The sequence below is a fragment of the Lepus europaeus genome, chromosome 11 (genome assembly GCF_033115175.1).
Source record: "Lepus europaeus isolate LE1 chromosome 11, mLepTim1.pri, whole genome shotgun sequence".
In the NCBI taxonomy this organism is placed as follows: Eukaryota; Metazoa; Chordata; class Mammalia; order Lagomorpha; family Leporidae; genus Lepus; species Lepus europaeus.
In genome coordinates, this window is record NC_084837.1 from 21,353,891 (window position 1) to 21,375,095 (window position 21,205).

Sequence of the window (21,205 nt, forward strand, 5' to 3'; positions counted from 1 at the left end):
TGTGTGCTCCTTTAATTATTTTTTATTTTATTAGCCAGAGATCTTTTTTTAAATGTATTTATTTAATTTATTTGAAAGGCAGAGCGACAGAAAGGGAAGGAGACAGAAATCTTCCATTTGCTGGTCCACACCCAGATGGCTGCAACTAAGCCCAAGCCAGGATCCTAGAACTCCATCCAGGACTCCCATGTGGGTGGTGGGGACCCAAGCACTTGAGCCACCATCTGCTGCTTTCCCAGGCACATTTGCAGGGAGCTGAATTGTAAGCTGAGCAGCTGGGACTCCAGTCTGTGCTCCATTGTGGGATACTGGTGTTGCAGCCAGTGCCTTAACCCACTGCACCACAATGCCAGCCCAGTAGCTCTTTAGAGAATGTATAAGGGGACTCTAGGAAATCTTTAATTCTTCAATGAGTTTTTTATTTTTTAAATAAATGAAATTAACTTTGAGATGCAATGACTTTTTTTTCCTTAAAACATTTATTGGAAAGGCAGATTTGTAGAGAGGCAGAGACAGAGAGAGGGATGGGGGTCTTCCCATCCACTGCTTTGCTCCCCGGATGGCTACAACAGCTGGAGCTGTGCTGATCTGAAGCCAGGAGGTTCCTCTGGGTCTCCCACATGGATATAGGGGCCTGGGCACTTGGGCCATCTTCTACTGCTTTCCCAAAGGTTAGCAGAGAGCTGGATTGGAGGTGGAGCAGCTGGGACTCGAACTGGTGACCATATGTGATGCCGGCACTGCAGATAGTGGCTTTACCCACTATGTCTCAGTGCTGGTCCCTCTTCAATAAGTTTTAAAGTATTTGACATAAAGTTTGGAAATACATAAGGCTGTTGATTTCCTTAATAACGTCTCCTTAATTCTGTACTGGAGGGCTACCTAATTCTGACTCATTCTAGAAAGCACTAAAGGAAAGAAATGATGACTTCAGCAACATAAGAGTGAAGAAATTTCACATGTCAAACACAGGTGAAGTCAGGTAACAACCTGGGAAGAGACGTTCACAGTTCGTATCCTACAACCAGGCTGCTGCTGCTATACAACCTTAATATAAAGGGAGGTGCTAGAAATTGATGAGGGAAAAAAGGCAACACAGCTGAAAACTGGCAGGACATGGGAACAGGTGGTCCTTCGGAAAGGAGATAGAAATGGGTGTTAAACGCATGGAGCGATGATGGCCTTAAGAAGAGAAATGTACACAGACCACCCTGAGGTACATTTTTTTTTCCTTGTTAGGTTGCAAACATCCAGAAATTAGTTACTGCATTATTTTACTGAAATTATATGGAAACGAATATTACTTTTAAAAAAAGATTTATTTATTTCATAGAGCTACAGAGAGGCAGAGGCAGAGAGAAAAAGGTCTTCCATTCACTCCCTAGATGGCTGCAATGGCTGGAGCTGCGCTGATCTGAAGCCAGGAGCTTCTTCCGGGTCTTCCATGTGGGTGCAGGGGCCCAAGGACGTGGGCCATCTTCTCTGTTTTCCCAGGCCATACAGGGAACTGGATTGGAAGTGGAGCAGCTAGGACCCAAGCTGGTGCCCCTATGGGATACTGGCACTCCAGGCAGCCGCATTACCTGCTACGCCACAGTGCTGGCCCCAACATCTCTCAATTATAGATGTGTATTTGTCCTATTTGGAAATCCTGAAGATTTGTCTTACTTGTGTGAGTGTACTTGCATACGTGAAGTAACGTGCACCCAAGGTTGGCACCTGTAGGTCTAAATGGAAGCGACCCAAATGTCCAGCCTCTTAGGATAGTTAAATGACACAGAAGAATGACATTTTGTAGGAAAATGGCAGGGTGGGTGGGTGGGTTAGGGGGCCATGTGGTTTGTATTATCATTAAGAAACTGGAGGATATACCAGAGGTTATGTGTTTCTTAGGAATATGAACTAGATAGGTGGAAGCCAAGGATAAAAGCCAAATTTTTCACTGTATTGTAAAGTTTTGCTTTTTGAAATACATGCACGTATTTTCAAGTAGCTACATTAAAACTATTTGACAAAGTTTTTCAAATCCAGCAGTAAGCAATACAGCTTTCATGGCTAGCTAACAAGAAAAGTCTAGTTCCTGAGAACATTGCCCTGAAATTAGAGAAAAGTAGACACATAGTCACATGACTCCTGAGGTTTCAGTCCATGTGCTACTAAGATTAGAATGGAGCTGAGGGGCCCGGTGCTGTGGCGTAGCAGGTTAAGCCTCTGCCTGCGGCACCACAGCATCCATGTGGGTGCCAGTTCCTGTCCTGGCTGCTCCTCTTCTGATCCAGCTCTCTGCTATGGCCTGGGAAAGCAGCTTGGGCCCCTGTACCCACATGGAAGACCTGGAAGAAGCTCCTGGCTCCTGGCTTTGAGTCAGCCTAGCTCCCACCATTGCGGCCATCTGGGGAGTGAACCAGCACATGGAAGACCCCTCTCTCTCTGCCCCTGCCTCTCTGTAACTCTGCCTTTCAAATAATAAATAATAATAGAAAAAGAATGGAGCTGAGAAATTCCTGTTGCTTAGTAACCTGGTGGCCACTGAGACGTCCTAGGGCCATGCTTTCCTCGCGTGTGTGTGGTGATGCTGGTGTAAAGATAGTTGAGGCCAGCGCTGTGGCTTAACAGGCTAATCCTCCACCTTGCGGCGCTGGCACACCGGGTTCTAGTCCCAGTTGGGGCGCCGGATTCTATCCCGGTTGCCTCTCTTCCAGGCCAGCTCTCTGCTATGGCCCGGGAAGGCAGTGGAGGATGGCCCAAGTCCTTGGGCCCTGCACCCCATGGGAGACCAGGAGAAGCACCTGGCTCCTGGCTTCGGATCAGTGAGATGCGCCGGCCGCAGTGGCCATTGGAGGGTGAACCAACGGCAAAAAAGGAAGACCTTTCTCTTTGTCTCTCTCTCTCTCACTATCCACTCTGCCTGTTCCAAAAAAAAAAAAAAAAAAAAAAAAAAAAAAAAATTGAGTAAAAGTAGAATGTGGGGCCGGCGCCGTGGCTCACTTGGTTAATCTTCCACCTGCATCGCTGGCATCCCATATGGGCACTGGGTTCTAGTCCCGCTTGCTCCTCTTCCAGTCCAGCTCTCTGCTGTGGCCCAGGAGGGCAGTGGAGGATGGCCCAAGTGCTTGGGTCCCTGCACCCGCATGGGAGACCAGGAGAAGCACCTGGCTCCTGGCCTCGGATTGGCGCAGCGCCAGCCGTAGTGGCCATTTAGGGGCTGAACTGGCGAAGGGAAGACCTCTCTCTCTCTCTCTTTCTCACTATCTAACTCTGCCTGTCAATAAAAAAAATTTTTTTTTTTAAAAAAAGTAGAACGCATCCAGGTCTGTACAGCACATAGTACCTGATAATGCCTGACTATGGCATTGGCTTGTGGATTTACCATCTTAAACTTTTTATTGCTATTTTAGGATGTGCTCCTTCCACTTATATATAAAAAAAAGCTTGCCATGTTATGCCTGTGGCAGGCTCAGATGGTTTTTGTTTCTTGCTTATCTGGATTGCATAACTTTTCTTTTGCTTTAATCTCAGTGTTGGTTTGCTCACCATATATGTGTGTGTATATATATGTATAGGTTACACCAGCTAGGTGTGTGTAGTGTATTCTATGAAGGTCACACAATGACTGAATTGTTTAGCGACACATTTCTCAATGCTCATCCCGTTGCTAAGCTGTATATGACTGTGTTGTGTCTGCAAGCTGGTCTTTATTTACTGTGACCTTTGTGACATCTGCACAGAGCCTGTGTGCTTTCCTCAGTTAGCTATGCAGTTACTGTATGTTTCTAAACGTTTTGTTTTAATTTATTTTATTTATTTAAAAGGCAGAGTGACAGAGAGGGCAAGATAGAAAAACATCCTCCATCCACTGGTTCACTCCCCTAATGGCTGAAGTCAGGAGTCTGGAATTCTGTCTGGATCTCCCATGTGGGTGGTGGGGCCCAGGTATAGGGGCCATTTTCTGCTGCTTTTCCAAGTGTGTTAGCCAGGAGCTGGATGGGAAATGGAGTAGTGGGAACTCCTATGGGATGCCAGTGTCTAGGAGGCAGCTTAACCGGCTGAGCCATGACGCTGACCCCATGTATCTCTAAACTTGTCATCTTTCCTGTTTCTGTAGATGGTGGTAGTACCTGCTTTACGTGGGCTCTTATAAGAATTAAGGTGTGTAAAAAGTACCTGACGCCTATTATATGGTCTCCTTTCATGAAGGGAACCATGGGAAGTGCTGTAAGCGTGTTGGACACTTTGGAGCCTCGAGCCGCATGTAAGAAGTCCACCCTAAGGCTGCTGTTCTCTGAGGCAGCTGGCCACATGGGCAGGCCGCACAGCGGGGTTTGAGCCCTCGCTGAGGTCCCATCCAACAGCTTGCATCAAACACTAGCCTGGGAATAGTAATGACCTCGGTGATCCCAGCACCCGCTGGCTGGTTCTGCCCGGGGTCCCGTGTAGTCAGAGGCCAGCTGTGCTGTCTGACTTTTATTGCTGGAGCAAATATTTTGGCTCACAGTTCTGGAGTACAAGGTCTAAGGGCCTCATCTGGCCTTGGGCTGGCAGAGTCCCCAGGTGGCTCATAACATCACGGCAAGAAGACAGGGCGTGTGTTGTCTGTCTCTCCTTACAAGACTTATCAATCACGGAAGCCCCACCCTAAATACTATAGTTGGATTAACTTTTCACCCTTTTAATACCATTAGTGTGCAACTTTGGGGATTGAACTCCTGCATGAATTTGAGAGACAAACCGTATCTAAACCATAGCACCCACCCCCTCCCTGTGCCCTGACCCACAAAATGCCCATGACGTATGAACGCGGCTGCGTGCCTTAAATTCTGCGGTGTTGTGGTATGCAGCTAAAGCTAGTGCAATGGAGTTGGAGATAAGGGTGATTAGAGTTTGCATTTGTACAGAGGAAAAGTGAGAGACTTATGTAGATTTAAGGCCAGAGATTTCCATTTGTGGATGGTCAGTGTGAGGCTGGTGAAGCTAGGAGACTGCTCGAGTCCCTCAGAGGAGGAGATGAGTGACCAGACGGAAGGAGAGTTCACATTCAGTTAGTAGGAAGAGTGGGAGAAGACTCCTCCAAGGCAGCCACAGTGGCCAGGGGGACACCAGTGGCAGGGGCTCTGAGAGGGTAATTGTTGGCAGGAAAGAGTTTTAAAGAGAACAAAAGACATAGTAGACTTGAGCCATATTACAAGGCTTTAAATGTTATTACTTAGTAGCTCTGTTGCCAGCTGGGCCTCAATGGTCTCACCTGTAAAATGGGGTTGTTAATAATACCCATCCCTTCTATACGGTTACTGTGGGATTAAATTAACCCGCACATAAAGTGCTCAGAAAAATGCCTGCCATACTCCAGTCTAAAGTGCTCACTGCACTCGGCCAAACGTCTTCAAGGTCATCCATGGGAAGAGCTTTTTTTTTTTTTTTTTTTTCATTCTTTCTAGCTCCTCCTTCTTGTTTTGAAATTACCTTTAGCATATTTTTATTTATATTCCTTTTATTTGAAAGCCAGGGAGACAGAGACAGACAGATGGAAATCACCCACCTGCTGCTTTCCCTTTAAAATGTCTACAACAGCCAGAGCTGGATCAAGCCAAAGTCTGGAACCCCATCCGGGTCTCCTGCATGGGTGGCAGGGACCCAAGTACCTGAGCCGTCATCTGATGGCTGCCAGGGTGCACATCAGCAGGGAGCTGGCTCAGAAGTAGAGGAGCCAGGACTTGAGCTAGGTCGGCCTCTCTGGGGTGTGTGTGTCCCAAGTGCCCAGAAAGCTTACCCCACAGACATCATTTTAAAGTTGGAAAAGACTTGTTTGATCCTTATTTGAGCCAGTAAGTCACGTCGTGGATTTCGTATGTTCTTAAATTTGTGCTACATTTTTGTTTCGTTACTTATTATTTTTTTTCATTGTTTTTTTTTATTAAACTTTTATTTAATGAATATAAATTTCCAAAGTATAGCTTATGGGTTACAATGGCTTCCCCCCTCCCATAACTTCCCTCCCGCCCGCAACCCTCCCCCCTCCCGCTCCCTTTCCCCTTCCATTCGTGTAAAGATTCATTTTCAATTCTTTTTGTACACAGAAGATCAGTTTAGTATATATTAGGTAAAGATTTCAACATTTTGCCCATATAGCAACATCAAGTGAAAAAACTACCATTGGATTACTAATTATAGCATAAAATAGCAATGTACAGCACATTAAAGACAGAGATCCTACATAATTTTTTTTTTCAAAATAATTAATTTTCTATGCCTTTTCCATTTTAACACCAGGTTGTTGTTTTTTTTTTTTTCATTTCCAATTCTCTTTATACACAGAAGATCACTTCAGTATATAATTAGCAAAGACCTCATCAGTCTGCGCCCACACAGAAACGCAAAGTATAAAAATACTGTTTCAGTACCAGTCGTAGCATCACTTGGCTTTAGACGACACATTGGGGACAGATCCCGCATGGGGTGTAAGTACACAGTGACTCCTGTTGCTGACTTAACAATTTGACACTCCTGTTCATGGCGTCAGTAATCTCCCTGGGCTCCAGTCATGAGTTGCAAGGGCTATGGAAGCCTTTAGGGTTCGCTGACTTTGATCTTATTCCGATAGGGTCATAGTCAAAGTGGATGTTCTCTCCTCCCTTCGGAGAAGGGTACCTCCTTCTTTGATGGCCCCGTTCTTTCCACTGGGATCTCACTCACAGAGATCATTCACTTAGGTCTTTTTTTTTTTTTTCCCATGGTATCTTGGCTTTCCATGCCTGCTATACTCTCATGGGCTCTTCAGCCAGATCTGAATGCCCTGAGGGCTGATTCTGAGGCCGGAGTGTTGTTTAGGACATCTGCCATCCTATGAGTCTGCTGTGTATCCCACTTCCCATGTTGGATCTTTCCCTCCCTTTTTGATTCTATCAGTATTAGCAGATACCTATCTTGTTTGTGTGATCTCTTTGACTCCCAGACCTATCAGAGCTACAATTGATAGCTCTGATAGGTCTGGGAGTCAAAGAGATCTGTTTCGTTACTTATTATTTTAAGAAATACTTAGACACTGCGTGTATGTGTGTTTATCAGTGATCTTATCAGTGTACTTATGAATGACCCTGTGGCCAGCACAGGGGAAGCAAGGAAGGTTGGTCTGATCTTTGTCCTCAAGGAGCCCGAGGTCTGTGCTGGCTGTGGCCAGACCGTGACCCCGGGCAGAGGGACAGGGCAATTCCATGCGGTCAGCGGGAAGGTGAGTGAGTTTGGTGGAGAGACTTGAAATCACAGATGATCATGGAGGTGGTGGTTTTTGAGCTGACCTTAGAAGGGAAATCATTTTGATTCATTTTTTGATATTTATTTGTTCTTTTAATGGAAACTGGTGTAGAGAAGAGCATGAACTAAGTATTTGGGAATAAGAAGAATGCATTGACATTCACTGTAGAGAGAGCAAGACTTCATGCACTGGTTCTCCCCAAATGCTGGCAACAGCTGGGCCTGGGCCAGGCTGCAGCCAGGAGCCCAGAATTCAGTCTAAGTCGCTCATATGAGTGACAGGGAACCATGGACTCGAGCCATAGTCTGCTTCCCAGGTGTGCATTAGCAGGAAGCTGGAATCAGAAGCAGAGCTGGCATTCTAACGTGGGAGGCAGGCACCCACGTGGTCTGTTGTCTGCTGCACCCAGCGCCCGACCCCACAGTCAACTCTTTGCATAAATGTTACCTGAACGTACATTGCTACTCGGTCTAATCTTTGTGTTCTGGCTGCTTGGTTTTATCTGCACTTACTCCTTTACATTGATCTCCTTGCGCTTACAAGTTCCGATCCTTCCTCCCTGTGAGTATCTCTAGACTCCAACTTAGTGATCACTCACCTGGGTTATAGCGCCTTCCCACCTGGGTGCTCCAGTCCCTTCATGCCAACCTGAGCTTTCTAAAATTGCACAGGTTTCTTCCTTGCTGTAAAGGCGTGACTGATTTTCTGTTGTCTTTCTTCAGTGTGGCTGTTGTCACGTAGCCTCTTCTCTGTGTTTCTTTTTTTCTCCCCGTAATTAGATAAGGTCGTTTTATTCCTGCATTATTTCTTTTCTACCATCACTGTTCTCATAGGATGCAGCTTGGTACTGTAGTGCACACCTAACCCTGAAAAACCACTCTCTCCTTTTCACGCAGGAGCTGGGGCCTAGGCAAGATTCACATGGGAGCTGTGTTTGCAGTTCTTGGCTCATATTATCTGCTCTCTGCCTTTTTTCTTAATTTTTATTTTTGACAGGCAGAGTTAGAGACAGAGAGAAAGGTCTTCCTTCCATTGGTTCATTCTCCAACTGGTCACCACGGCCTGCGCTGCGCTGATCCGAAACCAGGAGCTTCCTCCTGGTCTCCTATGTGGGTGCAGGGCCCAAGCACTTCGGCCATCCTCCACTGCCTTCCCGGGCCACAGCAGAGAGCTGGACTGGAAGAGGAGCAACCGGGACAGAATCTGGCGCCCCGACCGGGACTAGAACCCAGTTTAGAGGATTAGCCTGGTGAGCCGTGGCGCTGGCCTGCTCTCTGCTTTTCTGCTACCCTGTTTGGTTGTTAGCCATCCGGAGGCACCTGCCTGCCTCTGTGTTTCAGTAACTATTGCTTTTCTAGAATTCTGCGAACAAGCACCAGGTTTAGGTGGGGAAATTGGCTATTGCGGAGTTCTGGGTTGAATTTTTCTGCACTCTGGTGCGCGCGTGGCTCTGGCTCTGGCTCTGGCTCTGGCTCTGGCTCTGAAGCACTGTGTGCTTTCCTTGCTGAGTGTCTTTCTTTGCTCTAAGAAGGAAGCAGAGCCCATTTCAACAGAGGCCATTGACAAACATCCCCAAAGATGCGATCTTCTGCTAAAATCCCTCTCGTACTTGTGGGACGGTGTTCGGCGTTCATCAGCCCCAAGGAAGGGCTGCGCCTGCTGGGGTTCGAGTGAGAGTCTCTTAACTTAGCGAGGACATTGCCAATCTCCTAGGAGATGCTGTAGGTCTCGCCTCTGTCAGCGACGACCACCCTTCGACATAGAAGTGTTTCTGGGAACGTGGGTGGCGCGGCACACGTGCTTCTCTGCCTGCTCATCACAGACAGTCTGGCATTCAGCTGCAAGGTGCACGTGGCTAGCCGGTCGCCTCCAGCGGTTAGCGCTTCGGCGGAGGCCATGCTAATCCCATGCTGCTGCTTTCACTTTCGTATCATCTCTTTCTCCCCTCCTATCCCTGCTGCACCACAACAGACTGAACTTTGGGGAAGCACTGGACCCTTCACAGATGACGTCATCTCTAAGCGGGAGATGCGTGGTAGGATTCTGTGTACCGGTCCTTAGTGTGTGACAAAGGAAGAACGACTGCTTTGGGCCACAGTATCCCTGACAGGGAGCTTGTGACCCTGGGCAGGCCACTTGGCCATTCTGGATGCGGAATAGGCCTTCTGACCAGGAGTTGAGTCACTGCCAGAAGTCTCTGCAGCAACCGTGGGCTTGTCAGGACAGCTCAGGGCTCGCCCTGCGGGTTCCAGCAGCTGACAGGTGCCGCTCCAGTATGCACCTCACAGCCTCTCCTTGCCAGAGGGGCTGTTTTCCCTTGAAACATTCAAGCCACGCAAACAGTTTCTATGGTAACACCTCTCTCTCTCTCTCTCTCTCTCTCTCTCAACTCAGATTTTTGAAAAGGTTCCTCAACTATGTTCTTTGGGGTCTTTTAACCTGTAGAATAAAGCGTTGATTAGACAAAAGCTTTATTTAAAGATGCACCCCACCCCTGAGAGTGTTGCAGTCTACCAAAAAAATCAGCAGTTGCTACTTTTATGAGCACCTGATAGGTTTTAGTCTATTAATAAAGCTTCAGGAATAGTGGGATTAGCTAGTAGACCAGTAATGCCAGAAAAACTAATATTCACTCTAAGCATCATGGTTTTTTGTTTTTTTAGTCTTTTCTTTTTTTTAAAGATTTATTTATTTATTTGAAAGGCAGAGTTACACAGAGAGGAGAGGCAGAGAGAGAGAGAGAAAGAGAGGTCTTCCATCCGATAGTCCACTCCCCAATTGGCCAGAGCTGCACCCATCTGAAGCCGGGAGCCAGGAGCTCCTCCAGGTCTCCCACGCAGGTGCAGGGGCCCAAGGACTTGGGCCATCTTCTACTGCTTTCCCAGGCCATAGCAGAGAGCTGGATCGGAAGTGGAGCAGCTGGGACTTGAACCAGCGCCTATCTGGGATGCCGGTGCTTCAGACCAGGGCGTAAACTTTCAAACACAGAAGTTGACAAAAATCATGCAATGGGCATCTTCTCACATACGCTTACTGAATAGGTTCCTAATGAACATTCTGCCATATTAGCATAGTCTGTCCTTTTATAGTAAATCGGAGACATCTTTTTAGAGGTGAAACGTCCTTCAGGAAGGTATTTCCTTTCTTAACCTCTTACTCTATCCTTAAATTAACTCAACCCCTTCATGACATCTAATCCCTCCTGTATATTCAGATTTCCCGGGTTGTCGGGTTGTTGCCACGTCTCCTAGTAATGACTTTTCAAAGTGGGGCCCACCCAAGGTCACCCACCTGCTGGTGGTTATTCAGCACTTCTGCCCCTCCCCCACAGCACCACCTTGTCAGAAATACATAGCTTGTCCTGGGAGATGTTACATCTTCGTGATGTGTCTACTTTTGTTCTTGCTTTCACTGAACCTATTTCTCTATCCCTCAGATTCTTGGAAACTCATGTTCTAAGGCCTTGATTAAGTTCAGGGAAAATGGTTTCAGCTGGAATGCTGGGTATTTTGCAAGGTATTCCGAAGTATCTAGATACACAAAGTATCTAGGTCTCAAAGATTTAAAGACCTTCAGATGGTTCCAAAAGAGATTTTTTTTTTTTTAAAGTTTATTTGAAAGAGTAGAGTTGAGGGTGGGAAGGTATCTTTCATCTGCTGGTTCATTCTTCAAATGCTCAAAAGAGCCAGGGCTGGGCCAGGCTAAATCCAGGAACCAGGAACTCCACTGTGTCTCCCGAGTGACTGGCAGGGTTCAAGTACTTGAGCCGTCCTGGGCTGCCTCCTAGGAGGTATTGTCAGGAAGCTAGATCCGAAGCAGAGCAGCTGGTGCTGGGTGGAGGCGCTCTGATAAGGGATGCAGCTTAGCCCACGGCACCACTGCACCTGCTCCTAATAGATTTTCTACTGGCCTCCTTAGGATCAGCTTCTGTAAAGGTTTCCTTTTTTTTGAAACACCTTTTTATTAGTTTGCAGGTTTAATGGGCTTCTCCTTCCCCTTGAAACTGTTCGTTTGATTTCAGAAGTAAAGGTCAGAGCAGCATTACATTGCTGACTTTGCCCTCATGGAAACCAAATAAACGGTGGGTACGGCAGTGTTTTGTGAGTGAAGCGTGCTGGCCCAGCTTTAACTGTCTTGGGTGCTAACCTTTCTCTGATAGGTATCTGGCTGGTTCACTCTCCGGATGCTTGCAACAGCCCAGGCTGGCCCAGGCAGAGCCAGGAGCGGGAATTCAATCCGGATCTACCTTGTGGGTGACAGGGACCCAAATGCTTGAGCCATTGATGACCTACCGCCCCTCAGGGTGTGCACCAGCAGGAAGCTAGAAATCAGGGCAGAGTTACATCTCAAACCCAGTTCTCTGCCAGTAGGGGATTGGGTATCCCAAGTAGTATCATTTTTTTTTTGTAAAGTTTTATTTATTTTGAATGGCAGAATCATCGAGACACAGGGAGAAACAGAGATCTTCCATCTGCTGGTTCTTTCCCCAAATGGCTACAGTGACCCTGGCCAAAGCCCAGGAGTCTGGGACTCCCTCTGGGTCTCCCACATGGCGGGCAGGGGCCCAAGTACTTGGCTCTCTTCTGCTGCTTCCCCAGGTGCATTAGCAGGGAGCTGAATCCAGCTTGGTCCTTTTCTCCCCCTCGTTTCCACTCCACCTTTCCTACCCTGTCTCTTTGCTAGCCGTGCACAGACTGCACAAGCTTCTGCAGGAGTCATCACCTCTGACGGTAACCGGAGTGAGGATTTACGGCGAGGAACAGCCCACGTTCGCCCTTGCTGAATGGCAAAATAGGGGCAGGAGCGGGTTGGTTTCCATTCCCCAGGAACCTTCTCCTCCTGGAAGCCTGCCCTCCTACCCCACTGGCTCATCATCTGGGGTTTTTAAAAGACATGATCCTGGATTCACACCCATGCCCAGTGAATCCGATTTTCTCAGGATAACTCAGGAGGCTGTATGGTTTTTGTTTTTAAAGTATTTATTAGAAAGGCAGGATGACAGGGAGACAAAGAGAAACCTTCTCTCCTTTGATTCAATCCCCAAATGGCCACAATGGCCAGGGCTGGGCGCAGCCAAAACCTAGAGACTGGAACTCCATCCAAGTCTCCATCCACTCCATCTGCTTTGGGCCATCTTCTGCTGCTTTCCCAGGTGCAATAGCAGGGAGCTGGATCGGAAGCAGAGCAGCCCAGACTCGAATCAGAACTCTAATATGGATGCTCGTGTGGCATGTGGCAGCTTAGTGCACAGTGCCACAACCCTGGCCCCAGGAGGCTGCATTGTCCAGGGCTCCCTGTGGTTGGCTGTGTTTGGGAATTGCCGTCTAAAAGATGATCCCTTGTCCCTAGTGCTGGTGGTGATTGGATAGGATTACACAGGTCTGTGTGAATCTCATGGCCTTCGTGGGTGCCGGGTGATAAGGGCTGTGCCCACTGGCGGCTTTTAAAGCAAATGGATGGTTTATCAGATCAGTGTGTTCTTTAGAACTGCTGTGAGCCAGACCTTGTTATCACCATCTGTTTTGTCAATTCCATTTTCGGTTGAACAGCTGGATTGTGGAAGATATACAGAATTATCCAATTAAAAAACTCAATTTGGCAAATGTGCTTTTGTTTTTTTAAGGCCTCCTTGAATTCACTCTGTTTTATCTCCTTAACCTCTAAGGCTCTCATTTTGATCTACTGGAAATATTCAGAGTAGTAAACTAAGACTGGAGTGAGAATTCTTTGGCTTGGATAACTTTTTGTTGTTGTTGTTATTTGACAGGTAGAGTTACAGACAGTGAGAGAGAGAGACAGAGAAAGGTCTTCCTTCTGTTGGTTCACCCCCCAAATGGCCGCCACGGCCGGTGCTGCACCCATCCGAAGCCAGGAGCCAGGAGCCAGGTGCTTCCTCCTGGTCTCCCATGCCAGTGCAGGGGCCCAAGCACTTGGGCCATCCTCCACTGCCCTCCCGGGCCACATCAGAGAGCTGGACTGGAAGACGAGCAATCTGGACTAGAACCCGGTGCCCACACGGGATGCTGGTGCTGCAGGCAGAGGATTAACCAAGTGAGCGACGGCGCTGGCCTCTGGCTTGGATAACTTTGAGAGTTACTCGTCTACATGATTGGCAGTCCTCAGTCTTGTCTGTGAGTAAATCTGAGTCATTAAAAGAGGCACTTCTCCCCTACCTCACTACAGAAAGTCCCTGGCCACTGCAGTTCACATCTCACAAAGCCGAGCAGTGGGGTGTGTGGGTACCTGTACTACCCTGGCAATTTCCAGCAGCCAGAGCTGCACACATTGGGAACCTGGGAGTCAGACTAGGCCCTTGCTCCAAGCCCATCTCCTTCCCTGGGAGGACCCTGAAGCCAGGTCACAGGCTGCACAGAGCTTGAACTTGAACTTGCCTTTCTGGTCTCCTTTCATGCATTCCTTCCACTGTATCATTTTGTGCCTTGAAATTAGGCTACTGCCTACAATGCCAGCATCCCATGTGGGTGCCAGTTCATATCCTGACTGCTCCATGTTCAATCCAGCTCTCTACTAATGGCCTAGGAAAGCAGTGGAAGATGGCACAAGTCTTTGGGCTCCTGCACTCACGTGGGAGACCCAGAAGAAGCCCCTGGCTCCTGGCTTTAATCTGACCCAGCCCTGGCCATTGTGGCCATTTGTGGTGTGAATCAGCAGGTGGAAGATGTCTCTCTCTCTCTCTCCCTCCCTCTCCTTCTCTCTCTTTAACTCTACCTTTCAACTAAATAATTTTTTTAAAGGACTTTGGCCATATTTTAGTGGCAGAAGAGAAAGGGATTTGTTTCTGCCAAGGATGACAGGAGTGTAAATTTCTGAAATAGCGAAACCTCTGCTCCCTCTGCAGTACTCTGGCTGTCTCCTGTTGGCAGACGTGCAGTTTATGAGAGAGGTACAGGGAGCGTACAGGCCGTGCAGCTGCTCTGCCTGCCCCCACAGATGCTGTGACCGTTTGTCTACAGCAGTCTTGGTGTCCACCACTATGGCAGCCTGTGGAATGCTTGGTTCTTGTTTAGTTTGGGCGAGGTTTACAAATGCTAGCTCTGTCTTGTTTTGTGCAGAAAGCTGTGAGGGTTGGAAATTCTCAGAGGTGTGTTGTCACGGTGGAAATGAAAGAAGAGAGAGGGATTTTCTTCCTTCTTTGACTTCAACATTGCTCTTAGCTCCAGGACAGCATTTTCAAACAGGAGCTAGAAAGCCAGACTATTCTGTGTCACACTTGTGGCAGAAGCCTTTCAGTGGAAGAGTGGAATAGTGTGTGCTTTTTTTCTTTTTTTAAAGACTGACTTTTTTGGTTTGAATGGCAGAAAGGGAGAGAGGGAGGGAGAGAAAGAGAAGCTTCCATCTGCTGGTTCACTCCCCCAAATGGCTGCAACAGCTGGGGCTGGGCCAGGCCAACGCCAGGAGCCTGGAGCCCCATCCGAGTCTCCCATGTGGGTGGCAGAGGTCCAAGCACTTGGGCCATCTTCCGCTGCTTTCCCAGCCACACTAGCAGGGAGCGGGACTCGAACTGGCACTCCTGTGGGATGCCAGTCTAGCAGGTGGCACCTTAACCTGCTGTGCCACAATGCAGGCCTTCTGTGGTAGGAATTAGGGCAGGTTTTGAGAGAGTTTGCGGGAGTTTGGGGGGGTTGTGTGAAGCAGGCTGGGTCTTCCCTGTGCATTCCTCCCCCACCCTCAGCCTCCTGTGCCAATGTAGCCTCACTCTCTGTATTTTCATTGTCAGGAAACAAAGAAACATCAGCACGCATAGGAACATCTCAGTTAGAAAATCGATCCTTCTATCAATGAAGTGTCTGAAATATGCAAGACAAAGCAGGAAGGACTTAGCCAAAATTCACCCGAAATCATAACCAGTCTTAGCATTTTTGCTGTACTTTTTTGAAAGGACAGATAGAATTTGTTTCCTGATCCTGTTAATTTGCTTCAGAAGTAACCATTATCCTGAATTTGTTCTCTTCCTTTCGTGTGTATTTTTGTGCTTTGGTTCTATGTGTAGCATGTCGACAAGCGACATGTATTATTGTTTCTACTGAATGTAAATGACTCCTACCCTATATATTTTTCTGCTACGTATGTTTTCATTGAAAATCATTCCAGGGATTTTTACATTTATTTATGTATGTATGATATAAATTTATAGATCGAGCTCAGATTCACTTGCTTTTACCGCTGGGGCATTATTGCTGTTGGGTACAGCGCTACCACACTGTGTAATCCCCGTTCTGACTCCATTAAATTCTCACATGTCACTATTTCCAGTAGGGCTGCAGTGGAAATTCTTATGTTCTCTTGGTCTCCAGAGTTTCGCTGGAGTCCCTTCATCTTAACATCTATTTTAAGGAAGTGAATCATGGTAAAGATGGACGTATTAATTGGATAAACACGAAAGATCTGTGTTTAACTCTGACTTTGGGCATGGCGTTAGGGAGCTCAACGTGGACACTGCAAAGTCTTAAGATACAAGACTCACTCTATAGTGGCTAATTACCCAGTGGGGCTGGAGACAGGAACACAAATAACCTTGGAAATAAGGGCTCAGTGGGATAAGTGCTGCGTGCTGGTAGAGGCGACTCTGACGTTAGATGGTGCCAGGAGGGTTTGGTTGGGTGACTCATACCCTCTTCGTCAGGTAGGGTAGGCTTGTCTTAGCACCTTGAGTTAATTTAATTCTAGCACAGTCCTGATGCCCTGGGTGCCTCTCTCAGTCTCTTCTCCCTTAATCCTAAAACCAGTAGGCAGACCCCCTTATCTCTCTTCTATCCCTTAGGATGCTTGCACGGTCCCCAAGTCTTCTTCCATTGTCGTTGAGTGCTATTTTTCTAATTCTGGCTTCTTCAGAGATCTCGACTCTTCCCTGCTCATCACCAAATGTCCTAGATAATGCTAACTCCTGTGCCACTTTGTTCAATGGAAATTTTCTTTTGGGAGGAATATCTCCCAGGAGTTTCCTTTTACCTCTTATAGCTTTTTTTTTTTTTTTTTTCTCTAGCAGACACAGGTCTGTGTTTGCCCTTCAGTCCATACCTATAAATTTGTAGTAGCATCTTTTTTTTTTTTTATAAAAGATTTATTTATTTCAAAAGGCAGAGTTAAAGGAAGGCAGAGGCAGTGAACCATCTGCTGGTTCACTCCCCAAATGGCAGCAATGGCCAGAGCTGGGCTGATCCAAAGCCAGGAGCCAGGAGCTTCTTCCGTGTCTCCCACGAGGGTGCAGAGGCCTAAGCACTTGGGTCATCTTCCACTACTTTCTTAGGCCATAGCAGAGAGCTGGATCGGAAGTGGAGCAGCCAGGACTCGAACCAGTGCCCATATGGGATGCCAACACTGCAGGTGGCGGCTTTACCTGCTGTGCCACAGTGCCAGCCCCAGGAGCATTTTGAAGGCGTTAAGATGCCATGTAGCAGCACAGAACACGGGATGCTTGGGGCTGGCGCCGTGGCTCACTTGGTTAATCCTCCGCCTGCAGCGTCAGCATCCCATATGGGCGCCGGGTTCTCCTCTCCCAGTCCAGCTCTCTGCTGTGGCCCAGGAAGGCAGTGGAGGATGGCCCAAGTGCTTGGGTGCCTGCACCTGCATGGGAACCCAGGAAGAAGCACCTGGCTCCTGGCTTCGGATCAGCGTAGCTCTGGCCATAGCGGCCATTTGAGGGGTGAACCAATGGAAGGAAGACCTTTCTCTCTGTATCTCTCTCACTGTCTAACTCTTCTGACAAATAAATTTTTAAAATATTAAAAAAAAAGATGCTGTGTAGCAGCACAGAACACGGGATGCTTCAAAACGGGGCTCTCACAGTGTGGCTTGCACACCAGGAGCATCCCTGTCTTCTGGGAACTTGCTGGAAATGCGTACTTTCAGGCTCACCCAGACCTCCTGAAACTGATGCTCTGGGGATGGGGCCCAGCAGCCTGCGCTTCCCCAGCCCCACTGGGGAGTGTGGGAGCGCTTGCTCCAGGAGACGCTTAGCCAGGCGCCTGAGGTCCTATGGGGAGCGTGTCTTCCCGTGCTTTCCGGAGCATGTCTGGTGTCGGCCCAGCAGCGTTCCTTGCTGTCATTGCTCAATCGCTAATAACACGACAAAGGTCCACTTTCAGGCTGACGTTGTGTGGCGTGGCTGGAGACAGACCTTTGCCTGCTGGAGGCTATGTTGGTTTCCCAGAATGCCACAGACCCTCGTCTCCAGGGTTACCTTCCTGCTGCTGATAACAGGCAGGAAATTAAAACAATCTGTGATAGTGTTTTCTTCTTCTTATCCCCAGACGGCAGCTTTCAGATATGTTGGAGCAAAACACAAATATAGCCAGGGAACTTCATTATTGGTAGAAAATGATGTGGCTAGGTCAAGTTTATAGTCTGGGTTCATTTTAATGAAATGGGATACAGGTGACATTTTTGTGTTTCATTGCCCCATGAAGCATTAGGCCATATGGGGGTTATTAGCTTTTTTTTTCTTGGTTTCATTTTAAGTGGTAAAACAACATGATTTCAACATCATATCTCTGTAGTGACATAGTCAAAGATGTCCTCCATCCATATCTCTTTTTTCTCTTAGTTCTTTTTTTTTTTTTTTTTTTTTTGACAGGCAGAGTTAGAGAGACAGAGAGAAAGGTCTTCCTTACGTTGGTTCACCCCTCAAATGGCCGCCATGGCTGGCGGGCTGTGCCAATCCAAAGCCAGGAGCCAGGTGCTTCCTGATGGTCTCCCATGTGGGTGCAGGGGCCCAAGCACTTGGGCCATCCTCCACTGCCTTCCCAGGCCACAGCAGAGAGCTGGCCTGGAAGAGGAGCAACTGGGACTAGAACCCAGGGTGCTGGCGCCGCAGGTGGAGGATTAGCCAAGTGAGCCGTGGCGCCGGCTCTCCTAGTTCTTTAAAGGTAATCATTTTGGCTTTTTTTTTTTTTTTTTTAATTGAAAAGCAGAGCAAGACAGAGGGAGGGAGGGGGAGGGAATGAGATAGACATCTTCCATCCACTGATTCAATCTCCAGATGGCTACAATAGCCAGGTCTGGGCTTGGCTAAAGCCAGGAGCCAGGAACTTCTGGGTCTCCCACATGGGTGCAGGGATCCAATTACCTGGGCCATCTTCCTTTGCCTTCCTAAGTGCATTATCCAGGAGCTGGATCAGAAGTAGCAGAGTTGGAACACAAACTTTAATACTGAATGCTGGAATCACAAGCAGCAACTTAACCCATTGCACCACAACACAGTGAGGGCTGACTTCTAATGTGTGTCCTGTAATTGTCCTAGAACTTAGAATGAGGATAATCTCATTCTTTGCAAGAGAGAATGAATCTTTGCTGTGTTCAGTACTTCTCTCTAGTTCTTTAAGAAGCATTTCTTGTTTGTTTTTACCTTGATGATGATTTCCTGTGTGGCTAAAGATTTGAGAAAGTTACACAAGACAGTAATCATTTCTCCCCTAAAGAAACCTTTTATTTAATGAGTACAAATTTCATAAGTACAACTTTAAGAATTTAGCGATTCTTCATACCATATCCACCCTCTATCCCCACTCCCACCCCACCTCTTGCTCCCTATCCCATTCCCAGTCCCATTCTCCATTAAGATTCATTTTCAATTAACTTTTTACACAGAAGACCAACTCTATACTAAGTAAAGATTTCAACAATTTGCACATGTGTACACACACACACACACAATTGTTTGAGAACTAGTTAACTCTCAATACAGCTCATTGAGGTCCTACATGGGGAGTTAGTGCACAATGACTTCTGTTGTTAATTTATCAATTAACACTCTTATGTATGATATAATTGATCACCCGAGGCTCTTGACATGAGCTGCCTAGGCTATGGAAGCTTTCTGAATCCACAAACTCCTTCAGTATTTAGACAAGGCCATAAGCAAAGTGGAAGTTCTCTCCTCCCTTCAGAGAAAAGTACCTCTTTCTTTGATGACCCCTTCCTTCCACTGAGATCTCACTTACAGAGATCTTTCTTGTAGAATATTTTTTGCCACAGTGTCTTGGTTTTCCATGCCTGAAATGCTCTCGTGGGATTTTCAGCCAGACCAGGAAGACTTAGGGGCTGTTTCTGAGGTCAGAGTGCTATTTAAAGCCTTTGTCATTCTTTGAGTCTGCTGTGTGGATGCTTCCCATGTTGGAACATTCTCTCCTTTTTAATTCTATCTGTTGTAATTACCAGACACTTGATCTTAAGTAATGCTGTATTAAGATCTTGGAGACAACCCATGATACTTTGGGGAACCTGAAGGATCTATTTTTGGACTTTTTTCAGATTTATGATTAAGGTTGGAGCAGAGTATTCACAACAGAAGTGTGCTTTTGGAGAAGGAATATTTACTGAAATAATGACATTGAGATTTTTCCTCCCTGCATTTTATGAGCCACTTCTAGACGTGGTGACGGTGTCTGCTTATGTGTGTCCAAACCCTTCACAGTTCCTGTCATTGACCAAACTAAGGACTTTTCCACAACACGGTCAACTGGTCACCATGGTGAGCATGACGACTCAATGTCACTGAGCCCTGTTGGCATGGCAGGGCAGCCACTGAAGATTAGGGCTGAGCGTGGGCTTTTGTTCATCTCCCTGTGACTCACTCAGCAGCCTGCCTTCCAGGGGAGGTACAAACAGAGGGCTGTCCCCATCTTGTCCCTTCTGTGCCTGTCCTTGGAGATCACACAGCCAGGTGCCTTGATGCATCTCTTTTGGCAGGCTGTGCAAACACTGTGCAGGTTTTGTTCTTTTGTAAACATTTATCTTACAAAGGAGAGGTCATGCTGGACTTCTGTGTGCATGTGACAACAGAGTGGCAGGGTTTGCTGTATCACAAGCATTCCCCTATGACACCCCCAGGCACCTCCTGATAGTAGTACCACAGCTGTCACGTTACAATGAAGATTGTAGCTCATTTCCCTTGATCCCTTCTCAGCTTCTGGGCCAGGATTTTCTTTTTAAAATATTTATTTATTTGAAAGAGTTACAGAGAATGAGGGGGGAGAGTCAGAGTTATAGAGAAAGAGATCTCCCATCCCCTGGTTCACTCCCCAGATGGCTATAACAGCAGGGCTGGGCCAGGTTGCAGCCAGGAGCCATGAGCTTTTTTCAGGCCTCCTATATGGGTCTGCTGCTTTCCCAGGCACGTTAGCACGGAGCTGGATGGAAAGTGGAGGAGCTGGGCCTCGAACCGGCCTCCATGTGGGATGACAGCACTACAGGCCCCGGCTCTGGCCCCCAGGATGTTCTTGCAGTCGCAGAATGGCAGAGAGCTCAAAGCTCCCCCAGGCTCCGGCTGGTTCACCTGTTTTGCAGATGAGGTAGTTGAGGTTCCATCAGGGCAGCTTGAAAACATTGTGTTTGCTTGTTTTTACATGTCTCTTGCATGCCTAGCCACCTTAGCCAGTTTCCATGGCTCACACAAGATACTGTTCCTCCCCCACAGTCTCCCAGACAGGCAGCCTGTGGGATTATTTCCCTGCAAAGGTGAATGCTAACAGTAACTCTGAGGTTTGCCTGCAATAACTGGACGACTTCTAACAGCAGAGAATTACCTGGGGGCACTGAGAATAGAAGTCAAGTTTACAGGTGTCTGGCTCCGGCCCCGGGAGGCAGAGGTTAAGGATTAGTCTTTTGCTCAGATGCGGTTTTCTGTATCTCCACCACAGAGAAATCCTAGGTATAAGGAAATGTAAGGAGGAAACTTAGAGTTGTTTCTACTACCAGAAATAACCAGATTGATTTTGTCACAATTCCTCCCTCGCTCCCTACTTTGCACTCATTCTGTAGATGTATTTGTGATTGCACGTTTTTCTTGTAACACTACATCAAGAGTTTTTTGATATCCCCTAAAGGAAAGCACCAGTAATTTGTTAGGGAAAAATAACTCTTTTAATGTGGATTTCCGTTCTGTTTTAATGAGGATTAACATTATTCTCACGTTGCCCGTCGGTTCATGTTTACCCT

The 21,205-nt window shown here is 47.3% G+C and overlaps 1 protein-coding gene across 2 annotated transcripts in view; it reads left to right on the forward strand.

The window, feature by feature from the left end:
- Positions 1-21,205, forward strand: part of GCH1 (GTP cyclohydrolase 1) — a 56,855-nt gene that overhangs the window by 9,935 nt on the left and 25,715 nt on the right. The gene's annotated exons all lie outside the window — the stretch shown is intronic.